Raw genomic sequence first — 14,681 nt, forward strand, 5'->3', positions numbered from 1 at the left:
GATGACCTTTGAAGGTCCCTTCCAGCCCAAAGCAGTAGGGATCACAACTGGGATGTTACTGGTGTGTCACTGGTGGCCCCCCAAGGCCCAGTGCCCCAGGCTGGAGGCACGGAAGCGGTGTGACTGGAATGTTACTGGTCCGAACCTGCTTAAAACCCTGTGAGGACATTGGGAGGGACTGGGAGGGAAATGGGGGAGACTGGGAGGCAGTGAGAGGCGATGGGAGGAACTGGGAGGGGATCGGGGGGCACTGGAAGGGACTGGGAGGTTATATGGGGGGACTGGGAGAAGGTAGAGGGAACTGGGAGAGACTGAGGGGGTGCTGGGACGGGACTGGGAGGAACTGGGAGGGATTGGAAGGGTATTGAGAGGAGCTGAAAGGCAACGGGAGGGCACTGGGAGGGGATCGGGAGCACTGGGAGGGACCTGGGGGGGATATGGGGTCCAGGGGGGTTCCGGGAGGTTTTAGCGGCCGCTCTTTTACCTCTCTCCTCCCACGCCGCTTCCGTCGCAGCCGCGGAGACGTCATAGAAAGCGCCACCGGGCCGCAGGGGAGGGGCGTTCGGAGAGGCGCAAAGCACGACGGGAGCTGAAGGCGAAGGGCGCGCGGTGAGTGGCGGAACCTCGCAAAGGCTGATGGGAAATGCAGTCCGGAATCGCCAAGGACTGACCCGACCCGACACACCGCAGAAACGACCCAAAATCCCCCCCAAATCGCCCCGAAATGCCCCGAACTGGAGCCCAGCCGGCACGGAACGGCCAGGAAGCACCAAATAGCCACCAAAGTTACACAGAAAAAGGGATTTAGGGGTAAAAATTCTAGGATTTGCAGTTGAAAAGCGGGCTTAGGGGTTGAGAAATGGGCATTTGGGGTAAAAAACGAAGGGATTTGGGGTGGAAAGGGGAGATTTGGGGTATAAAAGGGTTTTTTTGGTAAAAACTCAACGATTTAGGGTGTAACATGTAGGATTTGGGATCAGAAATGGGCGTTTTTACATAAAAACGAAGGGGTTTAGGGTCGAAAAGATGTATTTGGAGATGAAAAGAGGGTTGGGCAGGCAGTCCGGAGTGGCTCAGGCATGTAATAAACTCATGAGTCGAACAAAGTTTTAAGATCAATATATATTTATTGAGGTGTATGAGTAAGGCAGCACGCTGGGCGACCAGGGAGTTACAGCTCCACCAAGGTTCCCCCCAAACTGCAGCAAAGCAGGGTTTTTATACACGTTCATTCAGTTCTGGTTCTTTCAACTTTGCTTAACCTACAAAAGAGGCCCCTGGTTTCAACATCTATACCATATAGGGGTCTACTTGACCTTTTCCTATTATGTTACAGCTTGGTCTCAGAAAAATGGACAGAGCAAGATATTCCAGTCCTTATCGATTTCCCAGGATGTGGGTCCAGGATGTGGGTCCAGGATGTGGTGGTTACTGATAAATCTCTCCGATCAACAAAACAATCATGTTAAAGATGACAGTCTGTTTATCACAATTCCCCCCTTTTATTTTTTATTGTTTTGTTGATCAAACCTAATAACCAGTTCATGTTCCAGTCCACGGGTCCGATCATCGGTGTCTTGAGAATTAAGTAATCTTCCAAGCATACAAGGGCCCAATGTAAAAATCAACAGCACCTTTATCAAAGGACCTCGTAAGGTGGACAATAACGTGGTTAACCAAGGAGATTGATTAAACCATGTTTCATACCAGGGCTGAGTGCTTGCTCGTTCACGTTTCCTTCTTTCTAGTCTCTCCCGTTCTTTTGCCAAAGAGTCCTGTACCAGTTCATGTACAGCTTTTCCTTCATCATCTATTTCCAAGCAGCAATTAGTTAGGTTGAATTTCCCCCACACACACCCCCACCCTTCTTGTGCTAACAAATAATCTAAAGCTAAGCAATTCTGATATAAAAAGGTTCTCATTTGTGTATTCTGTTTCTCAATTAGCTCTAAAGCATTTCCTGTTTTATTTACAACACTTTCCACCACAGCTTGTAACCTAATGATTCTATTGATCATACAACAATTAGTGGCATTCAAAGAGTTAGCAATGTTTTCAGCCAAAATTAACAAAAAGGTTTTTAGCGGTTGTGGGAATTTCATATTTCACTCCAGCTTCCAATTCATGATAAAATGAGTTAAAAAGCAACCTGTGCTGTATGGATTCCCTAATTCGCTCGGTAAATGTTACCTGAATCACAGCTCCTGGATCATCACCAGACCCATATATTTTATCTCTAATTTCACCTCCAAATCTTTTCAGTGTTAAGGGTTTAGAATGGTTAGATTTAGAGGGTTCCAAGCATGAGCAGTACAGTCTTTCTGCACTTCTTCAATTCTTTTATGGTAGTGGCTACACATTTACTGCAATTTTTGGCCAAGGTGGATGCTGGTATCCCCATCAAAATCAAAAAGGGTCTGGTAGGGATCATATTGCTCAGTGGTCACAGCCCAGAGGGGTTACAGCCCTCGGCAGACCTTCTTCAGCTGCAGCTTCTATGTCCCATCCGGCCTTGCCCGTTTTCCTATGATGGGCCAAACTGAGAAACTTCAGTTAATTTAGTTTTCTCCTAACTCCACCTTATGGCATTTGTCATTTGTGTCTCCACTCCCTTTTTCCCTTCCCCTCTTCCTTTAGATTATTAGTTATTTACTTTTTAGTGAAATTTTTATCTTCTTTTGGGGAGATATCCGGGGGTCGTCAGGGGGTCTTTGGATGAAGTAAGAGGTCTTCCTCAAGACTGAACTTTTTCCCTTTCTTGACTTTGCTGACTTCATTATATTGTTACAGGGCGATATCAGACCCCAGCCATAACTTTCCCCTTATCTGTTGGTTGTGACATCTTTATGTTCTCCTTCTGCAGATATTCACATTCTTTTGGTGCCTCGTTGGCCTTGGCAGTGCCTTGTTTTAAGAACAAGACTTACATTCCTAATTATCTTCGAGACAGCAGTTAGTCTCGTTAGGGCCTTGTTTTGTTCACACTGAAAGAGTGGAAAATTCCATGTCTCAGCTGCTTTGTCTAGCCCCATATTCACTTCTTTCTCAGTTTAATTCTGAATTTCACTGGTCAGGAACACAAATTCATTAACATATATTACAACCATTTATTACAATCTCAAGTAACCCCCGTGATTGGTCTTAACCCCCCTGTTAATCACGTGTTAATTACATGTTAATCACATGTAGATCCCATGTTGACCCTGTGTTGTTCCCATGTGCCCCTCTCCACCCCCCACACTAAGGCTTGGGACCAACCCCCCCCCCTGTAATTCCCCAATTAAATTGCTGCCCAATTAACGCTGATTCGTGGCTCATTAATTATTCACCAGGGGGTGGGGGGAAGGAGGGAAAGGGGTTAATTGGGGGATCTCAAAATGAGGGACGGGGCCGGGGGGGAAATAATCAGAGAAATCAAATGGGGAATAAATGGAAAATGGATTGAAATTTAATAAATAATTAAATATAATCTTAAAATAGAAGAACAAATAAATTAATACATAAAATAAAATATTTATAATAAATAAAAAATAAAAATAATAACAAATAACAAAATAAAAAATAATAAAACTAAAATAATAATAAATAATAAATAAATAATATTAAACAATAATTTAAGTAATAATGATAGTATTAAAACAATAAAAATAAATAAAATAGTAAATTATTATAATAATTAATTTTTAAAATAAATAAAATAAGAACAATGTAAATAATAATAAATAAATAATTATAGGAATAAATAACAATTTAAATAACAATAAATATTAATATAGAACTATAAGTATAATATAGAATAAGAAATAAATAGATAAATTAGGTAATTAGAAATTAATAATAATAAATAATATAATAAATACTAACATATAATAAATATATACTGACTAAAAATTTAATATTAAAAATAATATACAATAATATATAACGCAATATATATAATATATGCTATCTATAGTATCATATAAATATATATAATAATAAATAACAATATATAATTATAAGTAATATTAAGTTAATAGACTATATAATAAATAATGGTATACAGTATATAATAAGGAATACATTAATATAATAATAGAAATAATACTATATAATACATGTAATAAATTAAATAAATATCAATGAATAATAATACACAATAATGTATAATGATATATAATACCATATAGTAATAAGTAATATTAAAATATAGTAATAATTATTAAATTTTAAATCATATTCTTATTGATATTGGTATTTATTATTATTGTTATTTATTATTATTACTATATATAATGTATTTTATATATTATAACTTTTTGTTATTTTATATCTTATATATAACATTATAATATTCTTCATATTATTCATATTATTAAAATAATAAGTAATTTTTAAATATATAATATTATAATATACTTTATATAATAATAAATAAAATAAATACAGTATAGACCAGTATGGAATAGTATAGACCACTATAAACCAGTACAAACCAATACAAACCAGTATAGCCAAGTACAGACCTGTATAAACCAGTGTAAACCATTAAAAACGAGTATAACCAGTATAGACCAGTGTAAACCAGTATATACCAGTATAATCAGTATAAACCAGTACAGACCAGTAGAGTCCAGCTTAATCAGTATATCCAGGTCTAAACCAGTATAGACCTCTATAGACCAGTACAGACCAGTATAAATCAGTATAAACCAGTATAACCAGTATAAACCAGTATAGACAAGTATAGACCAGTTTACCAGTATAACCAGTATAGACCAGTACAGACCAGTATAACCACTATAAATTAACCAGTATAAACCAGTATAGACCAGTATAGGCCAGTATAAACCAGTATAGACCTGTGTAGACCAGTATAACCCTCTATAAACCAGTATAGATCAGTATAACCAATATAAACCAGTACAGACCTGTATAGAGCAGTATAAACCATTATAACCAATATAAACCAGTACAGACCTGTATGGACCAGTATAACCAACATAAACCAGTATCGACCAGTATAACCAGTATAGACCAGTATAAACTAGAATAACCAGTATAGACTAGTACAGACCAGTATTAACCAGTATAGAGCAGTAGAGACCAGTAGAGACCAGTATAGACCAGTATAGACCAATATAAACCAGTATAGACCAGTTTAACCAGAATAAATGAATATATGAATAATAAATAAATAATAAATGGCCCCTCAGTTCAGAAAGGATGGCTCCATGTCCTACACCTGCCCTGATTGCAGAAAAGGTTTTAGCAGGAGATAAGGTTTTATCCTGCATCAATGAACTCATATGGGTGAGAAACCCTTTAAATGTTCCAACTGTGGGAAAGAGTTTACCCAAAGTTCCAGTTTATCACGGCATCGCCGCATCCACATGGGAGAGAGACCCTGTGAGTGTCTGGAGTGTGGGAAAGAGTTTACCCAAAGTTCCAGTTTATCACGGCATCGCCGCATCCACACGGGAGAGAGACCCTATAAATGTCTGGAGAGTGGGAAGGAGTTCACCCGGACTTCCAGTTTATCACAGCATCACCGCATCCATACGGGAGAGAAGTTGTATCCGTGCACTCACTGTGGGAAAGCTCTCAGCAGTAGCACCTCTTGGATTAATCACCAACATGTCCACACTGAGGAAAAACCCTCTACGTGTACCCAGTGTGGGAAGGGGTTCACAGCCAGCTTGAATCTCACCCGACACCTACGGATCCATAGGGGTGAACATCCCTACAAGTGTCCTGAGTGTGAGAAGGGCTTCACAGCCAGATCAAGTCTCACCCAACACCTACGGATCCATACAGGTGAACGTCTCTATAAGTGTCCTGAGTGTGGGAAGAGCTTCAGGCAAAGCTCCCATTTGAAGAACCATCAATGCTTCCACACCAGTGAAAAACATTAAAGCTGCACTCTGCAAGATAAGATTTTACTGGAAATTAGATTTCATCTGTCATTACCTGACCCATCACAGCCATCACTAAGTATGAATGGTAAAGTTGCCCTCATTTTCCAAGCTCTATCCAACCAGTGATGCTTTCTTCAGCTTCTCATGCAGAATAAAATGCAGTCACCTCAGGAACCTCTTCATATCCCACCCATACTTTGAGTTTTAATGCTTGTTACAGCATCATGAAGGGTTTTTTTTTCCAAAAAAGGAAAAAACAGAAAAGTATTTACCACTGCGACACCCTCCCAAAGGGATGTGGCAGGATGAGATCCTGGACACTTTTCCTGCACAGCAGGCTGGGAGTGCAGCTGAGGGAGCAGTAGAAGAGGGAGGCAGCAGACTGCAGGACAATGCTGACAGCAACAGAGCAGGATCATCTCTACTACACAGTTTTTAAATTCTTCCAGGGTTGGTGATTCTACCATCTGCTTGTTAAGACTGTTCTGAAACCAAACCACTCTCACAGTAAAGAAATTCTTCCTCAGATCTGACCTAAACCTCTCCTGGTGAAATTTCAGGCCATGTCCTTTTGTCCTCTCATTGTTCACTTGAGAGAAGAGGCCAGCACCCACGTCAATACAACCTCCTTTCAGGGAGATGTAGCGAGCAAGAAGCTCTCCTCTCAGCCTCATCTTCTCCAAACTGCACATTCCCAGTTCCCTCAGTCTCTCCTAAGAGCACTTGTTCTCCAGACCCTTCACCACCTTGTACATGGTTGCAGACTCCAGAAGCTGGCACAGCTCTTCAGAGGAGTGTTACTGCTCCTTGCCTGTCAGGAGGGATGCTTGATGAGCTCTCCTGAAACCTCTGTGACACCATGGGTGATGTGATGGGACACCTCGAGCAGCCTGGAGTAAGGCATCTATCAGTTGTCTCCTGAAATAAGAGAATTACATGTCGAATGGTTTCTCATGAGGATGGAACGAGCTGGTGACAGCTCAGTAGACAAGAATCTTGAAGAAAACCCCCAGAACATCTTCCTTGCTTGAATGATTCATTTCTTCTGAAGCAGATTTATAGAAACAGAAGCAGTAGTTTAAAGAAACATATATGCAATGGGTTTACAGAAGTAGAAGTACAGAAGTAGCAGAAATGTATAAGCAATAGTTTAAAGGAGTCTCATGGAAACTTATGAGCTGATTAACATAAGTAGGTGTGTGTATGGCAAGGGTACATGTGATAATGGAATGTTGTTACTATGGAAAACTTATGCATGAGAGCAGATTATGGGATACATGAAGGTTGCTGACATCTGCAGAAGGACCAGAGTTGAGACAAATATTAGAAATGCTTTTGGAGAACTAAATTAACTGGTACATCAAGTCGCAAGGATGTTGCTACAGAACCCTAAGCTTTGGAGGTGACACTGCTTGAAGAACAAGGACTCTGCACATCATACATATCACCACTGCCTGAACTGAAGATTCTGGAGTGAAGATGCTAAGCTTGTAGCCATCATGATATCACTGTCTTATGCTATTGCCTTATGATATCATCATCCCTTGTGCTATTTGGACTCATGGGGTGAGGGGATTGGATTGTTGAGATGTCATTTGAGTATGTGGTTTTTGTGATCCAAGCGATCAGCCTTTGTAATTGTGCATCCTGAACAAGGAAGTATCTACTTTTGTGCCTTTATAATATCTATATTCATATATACTTATGAGTGATTTGTGTTCCCTAAAAATTGCTCGAAAATAAACTTTAATTTTTTGAGCAACAGAACCGATATTTTGACTTCAGAGAAAAAGACCTTGAGTGTCATTTCATCTTAATATGATCAGCGGGAATTTGGATGGTCTCAGGAGGCTGTCACTCTTTGTTTACCCTGAAGGGTAACTTTTCCCTCAAAAGAAAACTCTGGCCTGGGAGATGGAATCTCCTTTGGCTGTTTTCTGGGTCAGGCCATGGGATGTGACAGTCCTGTGCTGTTGTGCCAGCAGCAGGTGGTTGTGCTGGAGTGCCCTGACATTTCCTGTAGCCCCACAGGGCTGTGCTTGGCCACTCAATTGAGCAGCTGCCCTCAGTGAGGTTGGAGCACCCCTGGCACCTCCAGTGTCACCCGTGGCTTGCATGGGCAGAGGAGGGAAAGCAGATTCCCCCTGGCACTGCCTGGGTGTCCAGTGGGAGAGTGGGAGAAGCAGAGGTTGTGTCTCCAGAGGGGAACTGGCTTTGCTGGAAAGGAGGGAGGGAGGGGACATGAGCAGTGATGACTTCAGTGTGTGTCCTACTGGGTTCCTGGGGAGCCCCAGGGAGAGCTGGAGGGAGCCCCGAGAGAGTTGAGCAAGTGGCAAAGTCTGGCACTGGTCCTGTGCTGCTGGGCCGGGCTCCTGAGCCTGAGAGAGCTGCTGGCAAGCAGAGAGTGCTGCAGAGAGAGAGCTCTGGGCAGGAACAGCTTCTCTGCAGAGCGCAGCAGGACTGGGGACACTGCCTACAGGCAGCAGGGCAGGGCAGAGAGAGGAGGGAGAGAGAGGAGAAAGGCAGCCTGGGCTGGGAGGAGAGCTGAGAGCTGCCTGGGCTGGTGGAGAAAGAAATCTTCCCAGGCTCTGCCATGGTGAGTCTCTGGCTGCAGGGCAGTGCAGCTGGGCTTCCTGGAGGGGGTCTTCCTTCTCCAGCTGGCAGCCTGTGCCACAGCTGCTGGGATCCTTGCAGAAGATTTTGGTGAGCAGGAGGAAAAGGTTTGGCAGAGCAGGGCTGTCCTGGAGCAGCGTCAGAGGGAGAGGCCATGGGGCTGCCTTCTGCTGGGGATGGCTGCAGGGGCTGAGGGAGTGTGTGCAGGCAGGGGTACCCAGGGCTGTCCTTCGGTCCTGCAGCCCAGGGGCTGTGTGCTGGGGCAGGGACTCTGCTGCCTGCCTGCCTGCCTGCCTGCCTGCAAGGGGCAGCTCTCAACCTGCCCAGGGAGCTCCCTGGTGCTGGCAGAAGCTGTGGCTGGCAGGAGACGGGGAGCACAGGGCAGGGTCTTCGTGCTGGTGAGAGAGGGATGAATTCTGTTTTTGAGACGGTTCTGTGGAACAGCAGTGCTCTTGGATACAGGTCATACCAGAACATTTGTGAGAGGATTTTTGTAATCAGAGTTAGGGCATAGATACCTTTTGGGAAGCTTTGCTTTCATCAGTCCAAACTTCCACTTTACTCTGTGTCACAGTTTCACACTGTCCCGGCAATCAAACCAAATAACAGACACTCTCTATTAATCTCTCTCTCCTCCTTGGTAAAGAAAGGAGAGAGAATAAAGGAGAGAGACTCATGGGTTGGAAACTAAACTACACAACTTTAATGAAACAGTAATGATAAATAAGAACAATTACTAAATATATACAAATATACAGGAAAATGGATACCACATTCCTCCCCCTTCTTCCCCCAGTAACTCTCACATCACCACCGAGGCTGCAGGGCAGCCCTGGGAAAGTCCAGGCTGGACTTCTGGAGTTGGCAGCAGTTGGGAGCTGGAGGCAGGAACACACAGATATGGGCTGGCACGGATCAGGAGCACAGGCAGACGAACGGATGGAATCCTTACAGGATGCCGGGTGAAGGAAGGGAAGCAGGAAATCTGGCTTGGCCCTCGTGATGCCTCAAATTTATACTGAGTATGACGTATATGGGATGGAATACTCTGTTTGGTCAATTCTGGCATCTATCTTGTCCATTCCTCCCCAAAGGAGGGCTCAGGTGTGATCTCTTTCTTCCTTCTGGAGGGTAAAAGTTTTTCCTCAGAGCTGAGCAGTGTCCTTGGCTCTGCACACCAGTCTCTAGCAGTAGCTATAAACATGAAGTGTTATCAGTTCTAGAAGCAGACACTGTCTGAGAAACTTGCTGTTAAATTCAGCAAGTGCAACTACTTAAAGAGACTCAGCTAAAAGCAAAAGTACAGGACAGAAAATCACCTTTATCCTGGCCCAAACCAGGACATTCCACCCCTTATTCCATACAATTTGCGTCATGCTCCAATCATTACTCTTATCCCTAAACATATCTATACACAAATTATTACTATCTCTCTGTGCTAAAATTCACTAAGTAGTTCAGTCTATGATTGCAGATGTTCATCTATGGTAGCAGATTCTCAAAACAAGGAGTAATTTTTACAGTTCATGTCCATGGTCCAGAAGTTGCAGGTGTCAGATTGTAACTTCAAGGAAGTTACTGGATGCCAGCCGATGAACCTAGTTCTGGTTTCATCATCACAAAATCATCCTGAAAAACACTCATGGAACACTGTTAGTTTTTGCAGCAATTCACATAACAGTAGTTTATGTGGAATACAAGTTCACGACTCCCAAGGATTTCATGCATTACTGATTAAGCTAGACAAGCAGAAATTAGGAATTCTCACCTAGTCTTAGATTCCCTTGTGGTACACATTGCACTTCTCCATCTTTCATCATCACCCACCAAGTGTGTCCAGGCCCTTGAGTAAAAGCAACCCCACGAATGGGTTTACCTTTGCTCAAGGCAGGATAAACCCAAACTGTTTCCCCTAGCAGATTCTTTTCATGCACCACAGGCACTTTGTCCCCATCTACTGTGTGTAGAAGATCTGATTGAGCAGGACCAGCTCGATTGATGGAACCCCTGGTGTTAACTAACCAGGTAGCTTTTGCCAAGTGTTTGTCCCAGTTTTTGGAAGTTCCACCACCCATTGCCTTTAAGGTAGTTTTTAACAGTCCATTGTACCTTTCAATTTTACCTGAGGCTGGTGCATGATAGGGGATATGGTATATCCACTCAATACCATGTTCTTTGGCCCAGTTATTTATGAGACTATTTTTGAAATGATGAAAAAGAGAAAAGATCCTGACAGGATTAACCCCTGTTAGGAGAGTGGACCAAGCCAAGCGGTTTGTGTAAAGAAACGAACAAAGCAGCTGAGACAACGATTATCTTCTGTCTCGAGATAAGTAGGAGACACTGGGGGAGTGCAAACACCTGCACGGAAAACAGGATGAGGCTGAGGCTGCCATAACCAGCAGATAAGGGGAAGACAATTGTAAGGGTCCAAGGGTCCAACTATCCTCAATAACAAGAGGATGAAGTCATCAAAAGTAAGAAAGGTAAAATGTTCAACCCTGAGGAAGACTTCATTACTTCATCTGGAGACCCCCAAAGACCCTGAGACATATCCCCAAAAAGACGACTCTGCCCAGACTTCGCCCAGACTCCGCCTGTTATGAATATGTATGTCAGGATGGTGTAACCTCCCCTTTTAATGTATAAATATTATAACCCTTTCCCTTAACCCTTGGAACTCTTTGTCCAGCGCGAGCTGGGGGTTCCTTGGATCCGATAATAAATACCTTTGCTGTTTAAAGGCTCAAAACTTTGTCTCTAAACAGTTTTGCTGGCCTTTTCTGGCTTCAATGAGTTCCATTATCTGACTCAATTCCTTCTGGTGTACCACGTCTCCACAAGACTTGTTTCTCTAGGCCCAGAATAGTGTTCCGGGCTGTGGCATGAGGCACAGGATATGTTTCCAGACATCCTGTATTTGCCTCCACCATTGTCAGCACATAGCGCTTACCCTGGTGGGTTTGAGGCAGTGTGATGTAGTTGACTTGCCAGGCCTCCCCATACCTATATTTTGACCATCTCCCTTCATACCACAGAGGTTTCAACCTTTTAGCTTGCTTAATTGCAGCACACATGTCACAATCGTGGATAACCTGTGCAATCGTGTCCAAAGATAAATCCACCCCTCGGTGTTCCATCCCTGCCTTGATGACCTGAAGCGTTGTGGGCCCATTTGGCTAAAAGCAGTTCACCTTTATGGTCCCAGTCCAGATCTATTTGGAACAGTTAAGCAGCCTCATCTGCTCGTTGGTTGTTTTGATGTTCCTCAGTAGCTCGATATGAAGGTACGTGGGCATCTACGTGACGCACTTTTACATCAAGTTTCTCTAACCTATCAGCAATGTCTTTCCACAGTTCAGCAGCCCAGATAGGTTTATCTCTAGGTTGCCAGTTGTTTTGCTTCCACTGCTTTAACCAACCCCATAAGGCATTTGCTACCATCCATGAGTCAGTATAGAGATAAAGTCTCGGCCACTTTTCTTGTTCAGCAATGTCCAAAGCCAACTGGATGGCTTTGACCTCTGCAAATTGACTTGATTCACCATCTCCTTCATCTGTTTTTGCAACTAATCGCGTAGGATTCCATACGGCAGCTTTCCATCTTCTATGGCCTCCTACCAGATGACAGGATCCATCAGTGAAAAGAGCATATTGTTTCTCATTCTCTGGTAATTGGTCGTATGGTGGAGATTCTTCAGCCTGTTTTACCACTTTTTCTGGTGGCATTCCGAAGTGTTTGCCTTCTGGCCAATGTGTTATTGCTTCTACAATTCCTGGATGATTGAGTCTTCCTATCCTAGCTCTCTGTGAGAGTAAAGCAATCCATTTACTCCAGGTAGCATTGGTAGCATGATGGATTCTCTACTGTGTACACAAAACCCAGTACAGGTAATCATGGCACTAGCAGGCTGTGCTTCAATACCAATCACTTCTGAAGCAGCTCTAACTCCTTCATATGCGACCAGTATCTCTTTTTCAGTGGCTGTGTAGTTGGCTTTGGAGCCTTTTTAGTTTTGACCCCAAAATCCTAGAGGTCGGCCTCAAGTCTCTCCTGGAGCTTTCTACCAGAGGCTCCATGTAGGACCATCACCTTCATCTCCAGTGTAAAGAACATTTTTGATGTCTGGCCCTGTTCGAATTGGTCCAAGGGCCATTGCCTGCACAATTTCCTGTTTAATACTCTCAAAAGCAGCTTGTTGTTCTGAGCCCCATTTTAAGTCTTTCTTCTTCCGGGTGACCTCGTAGAGAGGTTTCACAATCTGATTATAAAGAGGAATATGCATCCTCCAGAAACCAACAATTCCTAAGAAGGACTGAGTTTCCTTTTTGGTAGTTGGTGGGGCCATAGCTGTTATTTTGTTAATCACGTCCATTGGGATGTGGCGATGTCCATCTTGCCACTTAACTCCCAGAAACTGTATCTCTTGTGCAGGTCCCTTGACCTTGCTCCTTTTAGTAGCAAAACCAGCCTCTAGAAGGATTTCAATTATCTTCTTACCTTTCTCATAGACTTCCTTTGCTGTGTCACCCCACACAATGATGTCATTGATGTACTGTAGATATTCTGGAGCTCTACCCTTTTCCAAGGTGTCATGGATCAGTCCATGGCAGATGGTAGGGCTGTGTTTCCACCCCTGGGGCAGTCGATTCCAAGTGTACTGGACACCTCTCCAGGTGAAGGCAAACTGTGCCCTGCATTCTGGTGCTATAGGAATAGCAAAAAATGCATTAGCAATGTCAATAGTATCATACCACCTGGCTGCCTTTGACTCCAGCTCATACTGAAGTTCTAGTATGTCCGGCACAGCAGCACTTAGTGGTGGCGTAACCTCATTCAGGGCACCATAGTCCACTGTCAGCCTCCAGTCTCCATTAGACTTTTTCACTGGCCATACAGGACTGTTGAAGGGTGAGTGAGTCTTGCTGATCACTCCTTGGCTCTCTAGTTGCCGGATCAGCTTGTGAATGGGGATCACAGCATCTCTGTTGATGCGATATTGTCTTCGATGCACTATTGAAGTAGCAGTTGGCACCCGCTGGTTTATAGTTCTCAGCAATCCCACTACAAAGGATTTATCTGAAAGGCCAAACAAAGCATGCAGCCATTCTGCATTCTCAGTCTTAATACCTGCAATACCAAAGGACCACTGGTACCCTTTTGGGTCCTCGAAATCACCTCCCTTGAGGTAGTCTATGCCAAGGATGCACAGAGCATCTGGACCAGTCACTATTGGGTGCTTATGCCACTTTATTCCAGTGAGGCTCACATCAGCCTTCACAATAGTCAGTTCTTTAGATCCCCCCCGTCACTCCAGAAATAGTGACGGAATCTGTCCCTTTCCGATTTGATGGCATTAGGGTGCAGTGTGCACCAGTGTCCACCAAGGCTTTATACTTTTGTGGCTCTAATGTGCCAGGCCATCGAATCCACACAATCCAATAGATTCGGTGTCTCTCTCCTCCACCTGGCTGGAGGCAGGGCACCTCTAAGCTTGAGCACATACAGCATTGTCAGTAAGTGCATTACTGGAGTTTGCATCCCCAGTACTCACACCTGATGTACAGGCTGATTTCTGTTTCTTTCGGTTCTGTCTCATAGGAGGGTGACTCCTCTTAATGGCTGCAATGGGGCGTCCTCCTTCTCTCTGAGGGAAAAGGGGTAAATGCAGTTTCTCAGATGTTCTTTTTATAGCTGAGACCCAGGCCCGACAAGGGGCTATGACAGCATCTTCACACTCTCGTACAGTTTTAATCACATCACCCACAGTTGTATCCATCTCTGCAGGAACCCATAGCATTACTGATAGTGTATGGTTAAAAGGTGGTGGTGCAGCATGCACAAACCTTTGCATCATAGGTCTAGGGCACGGTACGTGTTAAGGATCTTCAATGTCATCATTATTATAGATCACGTCTCGTACAGCCAATTCTTCCAGATACCTGATAGCTTTTCCAAGTTTGGCTGCTTTGATCTGTGGGCAGTCTATTTCTTCTTTATAGGGATATCTCTCCCTTACAGCTGACAAGAGTCGTTTCCATAGGCTGGTAGTTCCAGCCTTTTCCCCAAATGCCTGATCAATACCTGCCAGGTAAATTTTGGCTGAAAACATTGCTAAATCTTTGAATGTCACTAATTGTTGTATGATCAATAGAATCATTAGGTTACAA

At 43.5% G+C, this 14,681-nt stretch overlaps 1 pseudogene; it reads left to right on the forward strand.

Moving 5' to 3' along the window:
- Positions 1-14,681, forward strand: part of LOC115600224 — a 147,574-nt pseudogene that overhangs the window by 128,883 nt on the left and 4,010 nt on the right.

The sequence above is a fragment of the Calypte anna genome, unplaced genomic scaffold (genome assembly GCF_003957555.1).
Source record: "Calypte anna isolate BGI_N300 unplaced genomic scaffold, bCalAnn1_v1.p scaffold_147_arrow_ctg1, whole genome shotgun sequence".
Lineage (NCBI taxonomy): Eukaryota > Metazoa > Chordata > Aves > Apodiformes > Trochilidae > Calypte > Calypte anna.